The sequence below is a fragment of the Conger conger genome, chromosome 13 (genome assembly GCF_963514075.1).
Source record: "Conger conger chromosome 13, fConCon1.1, whole genome shotgun sequence".
Taxonomy (NCBI): domain Eukaryota; kingdom Metazoa; phylum Chordata; class Actinopteri; order Anguilliformes; family Congridae; genus Conger; species Conger conger.
The window spans coordinates 22,330,951-22,349,252 of NC_083772.1; the positions used below are offsets into that span (position 1 = coordinate 22,330,951).

An 18,302-nucleotide genomic window follows, 5' to 3' on the forward strand; every position below is an offset into this window, starting at 1 on the left:
ATCTAAATTCACCAAGCCAAGCAAAGTTTCATAACAGGTGATCAGAATCAGAACAGAAGGATAATGCAAAGAGGAGAAGTCAGGGTACACAGTCAGAACATGAGGGGCGACATGGCTCAGGCAGTAAGAGCAGTTGTCTGGCAGTCGGAGGGTTGCCGGTTCGATCCCCTGCCCGGGCTGTGTTGAAGTGTCCCTGAGCAAGACACCTAACCCCTAAAATGCTCCTGACGAGCTGGTCGGTGCCTTGCCTGGTAGCCAATCGCCATCGGTGTGTGAGTGTGTGTATGAATGGGGGAATGAGAAGCATTAATTGTACAGCTTTGGATAAAGCTGCTACATAAATTTCAACCATTTACACAGGGCAGGCAGGCAAAATACTGCTGGAAAGTATGGTCAAGACACATAACAATCTGGCATAGAAACTAGGCAAACAGGCAGGCATAAATAAACAGACAAATTAACTGAAATGACAAACAGGTGCATTTGGAGGGTAACAGGTAGTGAGACACAGGAGAAGTAATGACTACGGAAAGTGAACTAGGACAAGAGACGCAGGAAACAGAAAACCCTATGACAGGGGAGCACAGAGTGTGACATTAGTAGCATTCCGTTAACTCGAAAATGTATTATCAGATGTAACATTTAAATAATTTCACTAACTATATTGCCTGCTTGGTTCAGAGGATACGCTAATTAGTGAAATCAGGTAGAGTAGCATTGGTTAACCACCACAAAAATAAAAAGTGGGACAATAACAACATTTATTTAGAAAAGGTGTGTTTGGAGACACCCAGTCATTAGAGCTAGTGAGTGTACATAGGCAAGAAGGAATGCTCCCAGGGTTCCAGCTCAAAATATAATGTTTCTATTTATGTGTTTTAAAATAGATAGAACAGATCATATTTGAACATGTTTCCTTAATTTTCTTTCAGACACACATACTTTATCAAGCCATATCTCCAAAACAATCCCAACTAGTGATACCTCCTTTTGAAGCTCTGACCTTCTTGTTTCATCAAAAAAACTTTTTTAAAAACATCTCCCCTAAGATACGCCATTTACCATGTTGCATCATATAAGTTTGATACCTCCAGGTATTGGCTGTAATTTTGCTGTAACATCACGTGTGTCATTATAAAACACTCAAAAGTGGAAATATCTCTTTCAGTGATCCAGAGTTTGTGTCTGACTACAGAACTGCAAGCACGCAAAGATTTCTTTGGAGGCTCAAAAGAAGCAGGTAATTCATAAAATAAATTAACTCAGATTTTGAGTTCTTGGAGACAAAATCATTTCACTTTTCAATTTCAAACCTGGAAATTAAAAACTTATGATGCTTAAGAGGGGATTCAACTGAGTGTTTTAGGCTAAATGGAATTAAATCAAAGCCTTTGGATTCATTCATTACTTCAATAAGGGCAACTTCAATAGAAATAGAAATGGACATTCAACAAGTGCAAATAATGAAAAATAAAGAGGTTTCACGTATAACAACGAAAATATAAGGAGAGACCTATTTAGGTTCAGCATCAAGAAACTAAATGAGGAATATTTTATTGATGAGTGCTTAACAATGTGAATGACAACAGATGTTTCAGGACCAGTCAGTAAAACAAAGAAGCCTACGCTGGAATTTATCAACCTAAATGTTTTCAACACAACAGTATACCTACTCATATACTGAAGTCAGATACTTTTTGGGGGTTCAGGTGCATGATTGATACAGAGCTGAATGCACTCAAAACTGTTGGCCAGGCATGAGCCTAGATGGGCTGAATGATCTGTTTACATAAGCCAATGCTATATTTCATAACGACATCCAACCAATCCAACTTAGTAGTAACTTAGTACTTGAAGTAAAATGATAGCAGATAGCTATACTTGGTGGGATTTAAACAATACTGGTACTTAACTTGACATAACAATTAAACACAATCTTTTTCTTTTCTAACTTTAACAGGTTTATGTGCACCGACCATGAAAATAAGTCACCAAGCTGAGTTTGTGAAGAAAAAGTGTAAACATTGCATGTACTACTACAAAATTTGACTGACGACAATAATTACTGTATATAAATGAAAAACTCTTAAATGTTAAGTGCAACACCATTTGCTGATTTAATTCAAGTCATTTAATTAATGTCAGAAGTCTTCACTTTTAAAATATGTTCACAAACCCTCACAACCCACAGCACTGACTATATCCAGGTGACCATGGAAAATGTGTCAGCAGTGACATCCTTCATACTGACAACATACACTGAACTCGAAGATCATAGATATGTATACTTCGTATGTTTTTTTCTTTTGTACATTCTGATATTATTCAGTAGTTCAGTTCTCATTGTAATAATATACACTGAGAAAGTACTCCATGAACCTATGTATTTGTTTATATGTAACTTAGCAATGAATGGACTTTTTGGAAGCACATCATTAATACCATCGATACTTGGCCATTTGCTATCTCATAATTATGAAATATCTCTGACCTTTTGTTTAATACAGATATACTGTTTACTCTCATACGTTGCAGTTGAATTTACTATTTTAGCAGTGATGGCCTATGACCGGTATGTTGCCATTTGTCACCCATTACACTATCATCTCCTCATGTCTCCTAAAAAGGTTTATGCAGCTATTTTATTATCCTGGGTTATTCCTTGTCTTTATGTTGCCCTTTATTCCATATCAACTTTTGTACTTTCATTTTGTGACAGGCATATAGAAAAAGTTTATTGTTTGACTTTTGCTTTAGTTAAACTTTCTTGCCTTGATACGACCTTTCAGAGATTTATGGGACCAGCATTACTTCTTATTTGTCCAGGTTCTCATATTGTCATGATACTATTTTCCTATGCACAAATACTCAGAATCTGCCTGTTTGCTTCGAAGGAATCTCAAATCAAAGCTTTACAAACATGCACCCCACACTTACTGTCTGTGATGATCTTTTCTGTGGGATGCTTATTTGAGATCATCCAAAGTCGCTTCAATATGAGTCATGTAGTTTTTGAAGCTCGCATGTTCCTGTCCATTTACATATTTTTATTTCCCCCGTTGCTGAATCCTGTCATTTATGGGATTCTTATTCAAGCCATTAAAGCTCAGATTTTGAAATTGTTTAGTCATAAGAGTTTGTGAAGCCCACACAAGATGGGAAAAAAAAATACTGTATGTTTCTATTATTATTTATATACACTCAGTGAGCACTTTATTAGGTATTGTTTAGACTTATTGGTCTTCTGTTGTAGCCTGTCCACTTAGAGGTTTGACGTCTTGTGTCTTCAAAAATGCTCTTCTGCATGCCACTGTTGTAGTGTGTTGTGACTGTCACCTTTCTGTCAGCTTTTACCAGTCTGGCCCTTCTGCTCTGACCTCTCTCATTCACAAGGTGTTTTTGCCCTCAGAACTGCTGCTCAATGGATGTTTTTTTATTTTTTGCACCATTCTCTGCAAACTCTGGAAACGAGACTGTTGTGTGTGAAAATCCCAGGAGATCAGCAATTTCTCAGATACTCAAACCACGCTGTGAGGCGCCAACAATCATTCCACAGTCAAGGTCACTTTGATCACATTTCTTCCTCATTACGACATTTGGTCTGAAAAACAGGTAAAACATGCTTGTATGCATTTAGTTGCTGCCACCTGGTTGGCTGACTAAATATTTGCATTGACAAGCTGGTGTACAGGTCTACCTAATAAAGTGCTCAGTGACTGTATGGTTAGTTTGGCTGTGCTCTGTATCACTAGGGTAACGACATGTGTGGTTTTAGACCAGAATGTCCAGTTATCAAATTATTTGTGGTCCCAACTGGTTTAAATGCTCAGTCCAAATAACTAATTTAAATGTCTCTGCTAGTTTCTAATGGGTTTCTTCCAACCCTGCTGTTACACTTCTTTTTATTTCACCCACCCCTGGTCAGTGAACCCAAACCTCACCTATGTTTGTGTATGTATGTCTTTGGACATGTATGTGCATTCTTGATTTCCGGTTTTCGAAAAAAGTTTACACTGTTAGCTGTAAATGTGGCCTCATTTTAAATGTACCCTTTATATGTCCATATGTTTTGGTATAACATGATGTTTATTTATGATGAGGGAGAACATTACAGACTTTCTAATTATATTTAAATTTTATGCACATCGTAACATAGTCTAACTATACAACATGCAATGCAGTATGCAAGCCTACAAATGCAATAACGCTCCTTCACCATTCAAAATAAACAAGTCCATGAGCATCATGCAGCACTTACATTGTTTCTCATACTTTATTTGGGCAGCATAACCAAATAGATTTGCCTATGGCCAAAAATATATATTTATTTGCATTTATTTCTGTAAGCAACACAAACTTAGAGTGATCTCAGCAGGGATTTGAGAACTGTTCAAGGTTGAAGATGAGCCTGGCATCCATGGTCTGGATGAGCTGTAGTGGCTGGATGGCCAGACTACTATGACAGACATTCCATACACCGTTGGAAAGCTTATACTCTCCTCTACTGGATTAAACTGTTCCCAATACAAATTTAATTAGATGAATGGCATTTGGCAGACACTCTTCTACAGAGTGACGTCCAGTTGATTAGACAAAGCAGGAGACAATCCTCCCCTCCCCACCGGGGATTGAACCACTGACCTTGGGGGGGTCCCAGCCATGTACCTTAACCATTATGCTACAGGCCACCCTGTAGCAAAATGGATTGGAAGGGCTTGATTGTCTTTAAATACAAGTAGGTTATTACTGTACATGTTGCTCATATAAATATCTACCCCCACTTCCTATTTGAACAGATTATTCAACACAATAAATGGCCACTGAACTTTGGAAGGGACATCTGTACTTGTAAAACTGACAAGATTGCATATTTATTTCCATATTTAGTGGCAGATATTGACAGCAGAATGACACGGCATGATTACACAACAATTCCTCAAGTTTATTTTGCCATTGAGTGAGCAGCGTTATTCTCAGCTGCATTTGAATTGTTTCTGTCTATTTTTGGCTTTTGCTCCCAGAATAGTCTTCTATTCATTGTCCAATTGTCCACAGAATAGTGCAATGCGTCCCACTAGTCGCAGATGAGACACGTAGATATATATATTCAACTCATTCTTAAATTGAGTTGAATATAAATTGCATACAACATGTTAAAAAGTTTCACGCATCTTCAAAGACCAAGCCGATTTCTTTGGTGAGGCTCACCGAAGAAACAACAAATAATAACGATGAGTTCAAGTTCAAGTTTACACCTTCAAGCATCATGGTATAAAAGTGGCATGGCATGTGGCTGATGCGCTTAATTTGTTGTCAGAGGTTGACATGAACTGTTTTACCCAGTCAGAAGGTGCTAATTCAGTCATTCTGATATGATGTGAACACAGTATTGGGCTTTGTAGCTATGGCTGACCTCTCTTTCTGACCATTTACTGCTTGATTAGAAGATTTGTAGCATGGGCATATAACCTTTGCAGAAAACCGCTGGAAAGTACGATCAAGACACATAAGAAGCCGGCAAAGAAACTAGGCAAACAGACGGGCATACGTACACAGATAAATTAACTGAAATGATGAACAGTACAGGGAAACAGGTAATGAGACACAGGAGAAGTAATGACGACGGAAAGTGAACTAGGACAAGTGACAAGAAAAACCAGGCAGAAAACAGAAAACGCTATGACAGGGGAGTACGGAGTGTGACATTGGTAGCATTCTGTTAACTGGAAAATGCAGAAATGTAACATTACCATATGTAACAATGACTCATATGTGTGTATCCACTACAAAATAAAAAGTGGGACAATAACAGAAAATGTGTGTTTGGAGATGCACAGTCATTAGATCTGTTGCGTTGGTGAGCATATATGGGCAAGAAAAGAGCCTCACAGGGTCAGGTCTCGCTAAATATTTCCACCCCAAAATCTGCTCAAAATATAATGTTCCATTTAGGTGTTTTAAACGATAGAAGAGATCATATTTGAACATGTTTTCCATGTTCAATCCTCCTCCTGTCTGCCCTGTCAGCAACGGGCATCTGTGGCACAGCCCTGGACTGGATTGAGTCCTACCTCTCTGGTCGCTCTTTCCAGGTTGCCTGGGCTGGTTCGGTATCGACACCTCGGCCCCTCGCCACAGGAGTTCCCCAGGGCTCAGTCCTAGGCCCGCTTCTTTTTTCTCTTTACACTCGCTCCCTTGGCCCTGTGATCACTGCACATGGGCTATCCTACCACTGCTACGCGGACGATACCCAACTCTTCGTCTCGTTCCCGCCGTCTGATACGCAGGTTTCAGCCCGTATCTCTGCTTGCCTGAGGGACATCCAGAGCTGGTTGGACAACCACCATCTAAAGCTCAACCCAGGCAAGACTGAAATGATATTCATCCCTGCTAAAACCTCTCCCCATCTGGATCTCTCCATTTCCCTCGGGGATACCACACTCATGCCGTCACCCAGTGCAAGGAACCTCGGCGTGGTGATGGACAGCAGACTGTCCCTCTCCGAGAACATTGTGGCGGTGACCCGGTCATGCAGGTTCTTCCTATACAACATACGGAGAATCCGCCCCTTTCTCACCCCCTACTCGACTCAGCTCCTGGTCCAAGCGATGGTTCTGTCCCGCCTGGACTACTGCAATTCCCTCTTGGCTGGCCTCCCAGCGTCTGCCATCAGACCCCTCCAACTCATCCAGAATGCAGGAGCTCGTCTGGTCTTCAACCTTCCCAAATACTCACACGTCACCCCCCTGCTTACTTCCCTCCACTGGCTGCCTGTCATGGCTCGCATCAAATTCAAAACATTGGTGCTAGCCTTCCAAGCAGTTAAAGGGTCTTCCCCAGCTTATCTACAAAAAATCATCAGACCCTACACCCCTGCCAGACCTCTTCGTTCAGCCTCCACAGGCCGCTTGGCACCTCCCCCTCTCCGAACCTCCACATCACGCTCACGACTACTGTCTGTTCTGGCTCCACGGTGGTGGAACGAACTCCCCGTTGAGGTCAGAACTGTAGAATCTCTCCCCACCTTCAAGCGCAAGCTGAAGACACACCTCTTCAAGCAGCACCTCTCCCCATCCCTCCCTACCTCCCTGTGAACCTTAATTGTTGTCTCTGTGACTTGCTTTGTGTATCGGTATTTTTAGTTGGCTAGGTAAGCAGTGTTTGGATAGTTAACTTTGGTCACTTTTGCTCTGTTTCTTTGTTTCTTTGTTCTCAAAAAAAAAAAAAAAAAGGGCCCTCGTCCTTATCTTTGTTGTACAGGTAGCAGTTGAAATTGTACTTCCCTCTAGGGTCTTTCAGCGAACTTATCCCTGGTTATGGGTATGCACTTTGTTGTACGTCGCTCTGGATAAGAGCGTCTGCCAAATGCCAATAATGTAATGTAATGTTTTCTTCATTTTCTACTGAAGTGGTGAAGTGGGGAGGAGGGGGCCGGGTGTTGCTGAATCAATCAATGAGTATTTATTTACATCAATTTTTATTTGTATAGTGCTCTTAACAAAGGGGCTTTGTCACAAAGCAGCTTTACCGATAACTGGCACCCAGGAGTACACGTAGGGCAACAGTGGCAAGCGGGGAGCAGGGGGTTATGTTTAAATAATCAGTGCTGTGCTATAAACAATCAGGGGTTCCTTCAGAATGTAGTATACAATTTCATAATCTTTGTGAGAGGTTGTTATGGGTGCACAAACAAGAAAGCTGCAATTTTATTTCTAAATTTAAGGCACTTTGAGCTATATTTTATGTATGAATTGTGCTATATAAGGGTGCTATATAAATAAGCATCTAATTATTATTTAAATGCCTTTCAAATGTTACGCCTTGCATCTAAAGCTCATGCCTACATGATGCAGCTCATTGACATTGGGTGCAGGATCTATGGATTGGGCAATTCTGACAAGTGATACCTCATTTTGTAGCTCTGTCTATATGTATATAGTCTAGTTTCACATCAATGAATCATAAAACAAAAAAAGATCTGTGCTAAGATACACCATTTAATGCGTTGTGTCAATACTCTCAGGTATTAGCTGTCATTGTGCTGTAACGTCACGTGTGTCATTATAAGACTACTACATAAGACTGAAAAGTAGAAATATATTTTTTAGTCATCCAGAGGTTCTGTCTGACTACAGAACTGCAAGCACACAAAGATTTATTTGAAGGCTTTCAAAAGAAGCAGGTAATTCTTCAAAAACAATTATCCCTGACATTTGCATATGGGTTCTGGGAGACTATATTATTTCCAGGTTTGAAATTGAAAAGTTAAACGAAGATGCTCAAGAGGGGATTCAACCAAACAGACACAGACTGTTTAAGGGTAAATGCAATTAAATAAAAGCCTTTGGATTCATTCATCACTGCTTCAATAAGGCCTACTTCAAGAAGGGCTGTTCAAATCTCAATATGGAAACCTGAAATCAGAAAAATGTTTTCAAAGAGCAGAAATACCAGAAAGGTTTGTATGAATAAAAAATACAGAACAAGTACAAATAATGGGAAATAAAGAGGTTTTAGATGTATATGGAAATTATATGAGGAAAGATCTATTTAGGTTCTGCATCCAGAAACTAAATAAGAAACATTTGATCGAGAGTATAAAATGTGAATCAGTGGTGAACAATGTGAAGTCAGCAAAATAAACTAGTGTACGTAGACATTTTAGCCATTGCTACATTTCACAATTACATCCAACTTCTTTTAAAGGAAAACGATAGTTCTTGCTACACTTGGTGGGATTAAAACAGCACTGGTACTTAACTTAGCCTAACAATTAAACACAATATTTGTATTTTTTTACTTTAACATTTCTTTGTGCACCGACCATGAAAATAAGTGAACAAGCTGAGTTTGTGAAGAAAAACTGTAAACTTTGCGTGTAATACTACAAAATGTGATTGAATACAGAATGTTATTATCAGGAGAATGCCAAGCTTTTTTTCAAATGATGTTTTATTTCAAATGCATATATGTTAACTGAGAAATTCCTATCCAATACGTTGATTTAATTCAATTAATTTAATTAATGTCAGTTTTAAAGTATGTTCAGAATCCCTCACAACCCACAGCGCTGACTCTACAGGTGACCATGGAAAATGTGTCAGCCGTGACATCCTTCATATTGACGGCATACACTGAACTTGAAGATCACAGATATTTATACTTCATATGTTTTCTTGTTGTATACATTCTGACATTATTGGCCAATTCAATTCTTATTGTAGCAATATACACTGAGAAAGCGCTGCATCAACCCATGTATTTGTTTATATGTAACTTAGCAGTGAATGGACTTTTTGGAAGTACGTCATTAATACCATCTATACTTGCCCATTTGCTATCTCATAATTATGAAATATCTCTGACCTTTTGTCTATTACAGATATGTTGCTTACTCTTGTATGGTACAGTTGAATTTACTATTTTAGCAGTGATGGCCTATGACCGATATGTTGCCATTTGTCACCCATTACACTATCACCTCCTCATGTCTCCTAAAAAAGTGTATGCAGCCATTGCATTGTCCTGGTTTATTCCCTGTATTTTCATTGTTCTTTATTCCATATCAACATTTATACTTTCATTCTGTGACAGGTATATAGAAAAGGTTTATTGTATGAGTTTTGCTTTAGTTAAACTGTCTTGCCTTGATACAACCTTTCAGAGATTTGTGGGACCAGCATTTCTTCTTGTTTGTCCGGGTCCTCATATTGTCATCATACTGATTTCCTATGCACAAATACTCAGAATCTGCCTGTTCGCTTTGAGGGAATCTCAAATCAAAGCTCTTCAAACATGCACCCCACACTTATTGTCTATGATTATCTTTTCTGTGGGATGCTTATTTGAGATCATCCAAAGTCGCTTCAATATGAGTCATGTAGTTTTTCAAGCTCGCATATTCCTGTCCCTTTACATTGGGATACTTCCCCCGTTGCTTAATCCTGTCATTTATGGGATTCTTATTCAAGCCATTAAAGTTAAGATTTTCAAATTGTTTTGTCATAAAAGAGTAAGTGAACCGCACACAGGATGCCGATGAAAAAAATATTTTGGATATTCTTACACTGTATATATTTATATTATTTATATACACTCAGTGAGCACTTTATTAGGCATTTAATATTTAGCATTTTTGCCTGCAAAATTTTCTGCAACCTCTTGAGACTGTGCTTGAGATCAGCAGTTTCTGAGCTATTCAACCCATTCTGTCTAGCACTCACAATCATTCCATGATCAAAGTCGCATTTGGTAAAAAAAACTGCTAAACCTTTTGACCATGTCTGCATGCTTGTATGCATTTAGTTGCTGCCACATGATTGGCTGATTAAATATTTACATCAACAAGCAGGTGTACAGGTCTACCTAATAAAGTGCTCACTGAGTGTATGGTTAGTTCGGCTGCACTCTGTATCACCAGGGTAGCGAGATGTGTGGTTTTAGACCAAAATGTCTGGTTATCAAATAATTTGTGGTCCCAACTGGGCAATGTAAACAGTTTGAATAACTGAATCAAAAGTGTCTGCTAGTTTCTAATGGGCTTCTTCCACCCCTAATGTTACACTTTTTTCATTTTTCCCACCCCCGGTCAGCGAACCCAAAGGGCAAACCTGGCAAACCTATGTAGCAATGTAATTGGAAAATTACATGTCTGGATATTGCATGGTTTATAGATAGTTAAATAAATATCTGTACTGTAAAGTTCTTTCATCGACCAGGCTTTGTTGTACACCTCACCCACTTATTTAAGCCCCAACCAACCAACCAAAACCATTTGTAATAGAAAGCACAAACACTGACATCGGCATTTTTGTTTTTGTTGTTTTTTTGAAATAGGAAATCATCATATGGGCCTTGTGGCTGAGGTACATGACTGGGTCCTGGAAAGGTTTGCGGCTCAAGCCCTAGTGTAGCCACAATAACATCCGCACAGCTGTTAGGTCCTTGTGCAAGGCCCTTAACCCTGCATTGCTCTAGGGGGGAATGTCCCCTGCTTAGTCTAATCAATTGTAAGCTCCTTCGGCCTTAGCTAAATAACAAGTGTATACCTTCGAGAAGGGCACAATAGTGCACATGATGAGTGCACAAGTGATTTCAGTTGTTAGTTTGTTTGTTTTTTACATCCCATGTGTTGTCAGCCATTTCCTCGCCCCATTACTGTTAGACTCTGGTCTGGACTATTAATTATCTCTGCTGCCCACATGTGCAACAGCCCCCCAGCATGGTGTTGGTGACATGGCTGACACTGACTCCAGTCATCAAGAGTGCTGATCTAGGATCAGTTCCAACTCACTCATAATGGATGAGGTTAGGATGTGGACAGAGGATACCTGTGCACGGTTGCATAAAACACCTTAAGTGTTTCCCTTAACTCAGACACTTCAGGGTTGATTTCCTCTTGGCTACAGGAATTACCTGAGGGTGTTGCATATAAACCCTTCAACGTTTTTCTTAGTGTGACGGCCCTCTTGTATCCCTTTCCGGTTTTTCTTTTTGCTTGTCTTTCAAGTGGCTGGCTGAGGAACAAGAGGGTCATCAGGTTAACGAGGTGCACCTGCGGCCGGAGGCTTTGTGCTTAAAACATCTGCCATTCCTGCAGTTGGGGCTTGCTTCCTCCCATGCTGACAAGCCTTTTTGTTTGACTGGTTAACATTGACACATATCCATTCACATTCAATTTATGCACCTACATTAAATACATGACACATAGCTCTACACACCTCATTGCCTATTTTTGTATGTTTTGTTATCTTTTGTATTATTAAATTCTGTTTTGTTATTCCTTAAACTGGTGTGTGTCCTTTATGTTACGATTTACGAGCGATCGTAACATTAGGTAAGGGAAACGGTTAAGTGCCTTACTGCAGTGATTGACGTTTTACTGTAGCAAAATTTGACAGTAACCATGGATATGTTATCTCATCGGTTATGATCATTGTGAGACGGGTGCGTGGGGGTTGGACCCAAAATGCACGACTCAGAAACAATAGTAAAATAAAGTCCCGTTAGGGCTTTATTCGGGACGAGTCCCAGGAGCGTAGTCAACACAAGCAAAGTCCATACACGAAGATCCAGCCAAACAAATACAAAACAAACAAAAAGCACGGTGCCGAGGGAAGAGGCAAACTCGTAGTCGGTAGGCGTGCAGGGAGGTCCGGTAGCAGGAGAGCTGTCAGCGGGGCAGATGAACAGGCGGACGGCAGGCAGAGGCGTAGTCATGGGCGAAGCGGGAGTCGAAACCATGAAACAATCAGCGGGGCAAAAGTACAAAAACGGTAGGCGGGGACGTAGTCAAGAAACAAACGAAGGTCACAAAACAGAAATCAATAATCAATAGTCGATGACGGGCTTGGATCGTAACGTGTAATCAAAACAGTAAATGCTCAAGAGTTGCGTGGAAAACAGAGGCAGACAATTTCGCAGTGAACAGTTGCGCGACTGGGCTATAAATGCAGGTGTAGACAGGTGTAGACAATTAGTTAGAGCGTAGCAAGGAAATGGAAAACAGGTGCGATGGATGACAAGTTTAACAAGGAGATTAGTAATCGTTAGTAATAAACCTATCCTGCCCTAGCATTAGTAAATTAGTAAATGACATGCACGAGAAACGTAAGGTAACATGAACACATGATTAGTTTGTTAGTCTCTACCCAATCCTGATCTAGCGTTAGTAGTTTTAGTAAATAGACAAATAGAAACAATAGGAAGTGAATGACAGAAGGAGAGAGAGAGAAAAGGCGGAACGCAAGGTTTGCGGAAAAACATGTAAAAGTGTATGCATAAACCGTGACCAGTATACGTAACAATAAACATAAATCAAAACATGACACAACGCGAAAACTAAGACGATAATCACTCAACATAACCAGGTAATAAAATCGTACGAAAACATAACTAGACATGACAAGAAAATAAATCGTAACGAGACATAACTAAACAACATGACGAACCTAGACAACATAATACATGACGAGACAGACCTGAAACGTGACACATTGACTGTAGGCTATACAATAAAATAAGGTTTTAACTACTAACCTAGCTATATTTAAATACGGAAAACAAAAAAGGAAACCAAATTGGTGTATACTGTGGGAGGAAAACCATTTTAAAAAGTGAACTCAATCCGACTGTGACAGCGACCAAAAACAGAAGATGTGGGAGGAAATAACAGATTAGATTAATGCTAGAAATATAGCTGTGAAGACAATCCAGGAGGTCGTTAAAAAATACGAGAATATACGTATCTGCGAAAAAAGTATTGAGCAATTAGCGATACGAGGGAATCCAGCAAAACCAGTGAGAGCTAAAGTAGCCTAATAGCTAGCTAGTTAGCTACCCATAGATAACTATAGCAAGCCATATTCGATCAAGTAACTAAAATACATTTTTGTAATCTTTGAAGCCCAAATGATCGGCTACAATTTTATGGCACTGTTGAAGCCAAACTAACATTGTTTGATTGGAAGTGGACCGCCCCCAACCGATTTATCAGAGTGGGAAGGACTCATCGGTTCTTGCTGGTATACCAGGCGGTTTAGAGAGTGCACTCAGACCACCTGAGCCGATGGAGTAGCAGAGTGAGAGTAATTTAGGAAGTAGCTAATTATGAAATATGAAATAAATTAATTTGCCTAGTATAGTCACTCTCTTCTCTGTAGACCTAGCACTGCTTTGAAACTTTTAGCAAAAAACCGCAGTGCAATTAAGAGTTATAATATACACAGTCTCGTAAATAGATTGACGCGCAAATCTATGTTCAAGAATGAACTTTTCGTCTTTCATGTAATCTAGAGCATTTTCTCTATCATGAAAAATTTGCGGAGGGTCATTTTCTTCCTCCAATGGCTAACAAAAACTAGTTTACCGAGACTTAAGGTAATCTGTAGCTAACCTTAAATTTTACAGAGGGAAATTGTCGTTAAGGTGTTTTATTTAACATTTAACGGATTACTTAAGGGAAAATGCAATGCTTAAGAGTGTTTTTGAGGGTTTCTGGCATTTCACTTTAGGAAAGCCTTAAGAGACACTTAAGGGTTTGTTGTGCAACTCTCTTAAAGCGAAACTTAAGGGAAATCTTAAGGGGAAATTACACTTCCCACACAACCCCACACAATCAGTGACACAACCGGTCACTGATCCTCAATCAGCACTCTTACTCTGACACACTGTGTGAATATGGGCCCGGGTGTTCAAATGCCAAGTGTGTGCATATATTTTGACTACACCATGCATAGAATAAAGAATATTCAATACACCACATTATGACTTCTGATCAACTTCCATTGTTTCCAATAGAAATGTATTTTGCAGTGAGTGTGGGGTTTGGTTGCAGAAGCACTGAATGTCTGAGATGAGCAGTTCCTCATTTCTCTCTTGTGCATGTCATGAGACTGTTGTGTGAACTTGGTCTGATCGTAGATTAAGGATTTAACAGCTTAACTAGTATCTTGTCATAGCATCTATGTAAATCATACATTATTTTATTTTGTGCATTGTGTACCAGTTGCCGACAGTTATAATTTGTCAGCACCGGAGAGATTTGGTAGTCAGCTAAACAAAACTGAATCGCTACCTCATCTTGAGCCTTGCATACAGTCACACATACAGACAGACACACACACGCATACACACACAGTGCATAGCTCTCTCATTTGTGGTCATTAAAAAAAAAACTCCCTTGTAGGCTGCTATTACTACCAAGACTGAAATTCGATGACAACATGAATAGTGGGGCTGATACGAACGGGCAGGCATATACAGCTCAACCAAAAGTGTTCCTTGCAAAATTGTTCACGCACGTACACACATCATTTTATATCGACACTTTCGGTTTTTAATTAATGTTAAGATGAACCAGATAAAGGTTTAACCCTTTGACACATATGGTCACATGGGTGTTTCAACGCTAGAGTGGGTGACATACCTGTTTCTAGGTGCCAGAAGTTGGTTGAATTAATGCAACGTAGATGCGCAGCAGTTATCAAAAACAATGGTTATGCAACTAAATATTAGTTCAGTAATTTAAAGTGAAGTTAAATCTTGAAAAATGTTGTCAGTTTATACAGTTTGAAGAGAGTTTGAAGAGAAAAATGTTGACATTTTTTGTAACAGATTAATATTCCTTTTCTTTGTTTCCTTTAAAAGAATAATGCAGACTTTAATAAATGATGTTTCCACTACATTTGAAATATTGAACTGAAGCATCCAGATGAACATTTATTCACTTTTTTAATGCTCTGCTATTTATTTGAACACAACTGTACTGGATTTGTGATATAATATAAACATTAAAAGTGACATTCATCTTAATGAGACATGGGAATGATGGATACCTCACAGGTATTGGCTGGTCTAAACTGTAACGTCATATGCATGTATTATAAGAGACTCAAAGGTAGAAATATCTCTCAGTCATACAGATTTTCTGTCTGACTACAGAACTGCCAGCAGTCACAACGATTTCTTCAACGGGAAAAAACTTCATTCATAAGAAGCAGGTAATACACAATGAATGTATCTCAGACATATAGATGTTTTTCTGAAACTTGTCTTGGAATTGCATCAATCTTCATCAAACAGCCGTCTAGTATTCTCTATGTTTTATAGCCTGCTTTAAACCTTTTATGAATATGGTAATAATGAAAATATTTTTTAGAACAAAATAGTTTATTAAGAAGATGATATGCAATAATATGCTGTGTTCTTGAAATTTTGATGGATGGCAGATGAGTAGCACCATAAGTGTGATATAGATTTTCTTTTACAATAAACTCAATTTTAGTTACATTAAGAACTTAAGCTACTCAAGATGAGAGGAGAATCTACCAAAATTCAATAGGGGATATTTTGCTTAATATGGAAACCTGAATGAAAAATATTAGTGAATAGCAAAATACCAGAATGGTTTGTACCAATCAAAAATATTGTATTGTAGATATAGAAATATAGATACATTAAAGTAAAATAAAATTTGCAGAGAATGTATTCAGGTATAAAATGCAAAATGAGGAAAGACTTATGATTTGTAATCTATTTAGTTTTTCTTTGACATTTAAAAATATGTAAAAGTAGTTAACAATGTGAATGACAAAATATGTTTCATTGTCAGTCAGGAAAACAAGGAGGCCTGCATGGAAATGTATCAACCTAAAACGTTTTCTGCAGTTTTCAACACACAGAACAGCTTGCCTGCTCATGTACTGAAGGCAGAGACCTTTTGGGAGTTTGGGTGCAGGCTTGATACAGAGCTGGATGCTTTCAAATCTGTAGGCCAGGCATGGTGGCTGAATGATCTATTCTCATCATTACATAATACACTGTAACTTCTTTTAAAGGGAAATATTAGTTCTTGCCACACCTCGTGGGATTAAAACAACATTTGGACTTAACTTTGCCAAGCAATTACATTTTATAACTGACCAGGCCAAGTTCATGAAGGAAATGGTGTAAAACATACAAATTAGTCCTGAGCCAAATTTGACTGAATTCTCAATTTCTGTTTTTGAAATAAACTGTATATGAATGAAAAACACTTTAATGCAAGCGCTTCTCCAACACTGAATTAAATCAACATAAGTCTTCAGTTGTAAAATATGTTCACAAACTCTCACATTCTTCTCTACAGCACTGACTCTACATCCAGGTGACCATGGAAAATGTATCAGCAGTGACATCCTTCATATTGATTGGATACACTGAACTGGAAGATCATAGATATTTATACTTCACATGTTTTCTTCTTTTGTACCTACTGACATTATTGGCCAATTCAATTCTTATTGTAGTAATATACACTGAGAAAGGTCTGCATGAACCTATGTATTTGTTTATATGCAACTTATCATTTAATGGATTGTACGGCAGTACGTCTTTATTACCATCTATGCTTGGACATTTGCTATCTCATAATTATGAAGTATCTCTGACTCTTTGTCTATTACAGATATATTTCTTACTCTCCTACTGTGTAGTTGAATTTACTATTTTAGCAGTGATGAGCTATGACCGATATGTTGCCATCTGTCACCCATTACACTATCATCTCCTTATGTCTCCTAAAAAAGTTTATGCAGCGATTGTGTTATCGTTCATAATTCCCTCTCTTTACATTGCTCTTCATTTCATATCAACTGTCCAACTTTCATTCTGTGACAGGCTTATGGAAAAAGTTTATTGCATGAGTTTTACTTTAGTTAAACTTTCTTGCTTCGATACGACCCTTCAGAGATTTCTGGGACCAATATTACTTATTGTTTGTCCTGGTCCTCATATTGTCATGATACTATTTTCCTATGCACAAATACTCCGAATTTGTATATATGCTTCTAAGGAATCTCAAGTCAAAGCTCTTCAAACATGCGTCCCTCACATACTGTCTGTGATGAACTATTCTGTGGGGTGTGCATTTGAGATAATCCAAAGTCGTTTCAACATGAGTCATATACCTTATAAAGTTCGCATATTCCTGTCCATTTACACTGGGATATTTCCCCCGTTGCTGAATCCTGTTATCTATGGAATGCACATTCGGGCCATTCAAGTTCATATTATCAAATTGTTTAGTAGTAAAAAAATAAGTGAACCCCAGTTAAAATAATGATGAAAAAAACTTTCTATGCAGCTAGCTAACATAATATATTATATAGCTAGCATAAATCATGCAGTAATGATTATAATAATGATTAGATTTACGAGGAAAAGCAAGGCGGTATGGCCAATGGTGATTCTATAATGAGAGCACTTGCTCTCACTCTACACTGGAGACTCATGGGAAATCAATACCTCCAGTATGCTGAATATCTCACAGGTATTGGCTTATCAGAGCTGCAAAGTCACATGTTGATGTGCATTTTTACATCGCTGTGTAATTACAAAAGGCTCAAAGGTAGAAATCTCTTTCAGTCATACAGATTTGGTGTATGGCTAGAGCACTGCACAGCAGGTTTTCTCTAAAGTGTTGTCAAAATTACCATGGACACTGTTAACTGTAAATATGTGGCCTCATTTTAAATGTACCCTTTATATTTTCATATATTTATTTACAATATTGGTATTATGTTGATTTATTATGAGGGGGAACATTACAGACTTTCTAATTATATAAAAATGTTATACACATTAGAACATAGCCTAACTATGCAAAACGCAATGCAATAATGCTCCTTCACCATTCAAAATAAACTTGATTACACAAGAATTCCTCTTGTTCATTTTGACATTGAATCAGCAGCATTTTTCTCAGTAAAACCAAAGCCGTAGTGGAATTTCATCAGGCTATTTTGGCTTTATGTTGTTGCTAT

At 38.5% G+C, this 18,302-nt stretch overlaps 1 pseudogene; it reads left to right on the forward strand.

The window, feature by feature from the left end:
- Positions 1–15,016: 15,016 nt before the first annotated feature.
- On the forward strand, positions 15,017–17,599 carry LOC133107400 (olfactory receptor 4C6-like; annotated as a pseudogene).
- Positions 17,600–18,302: the final 703 nt, after the last annotated feature.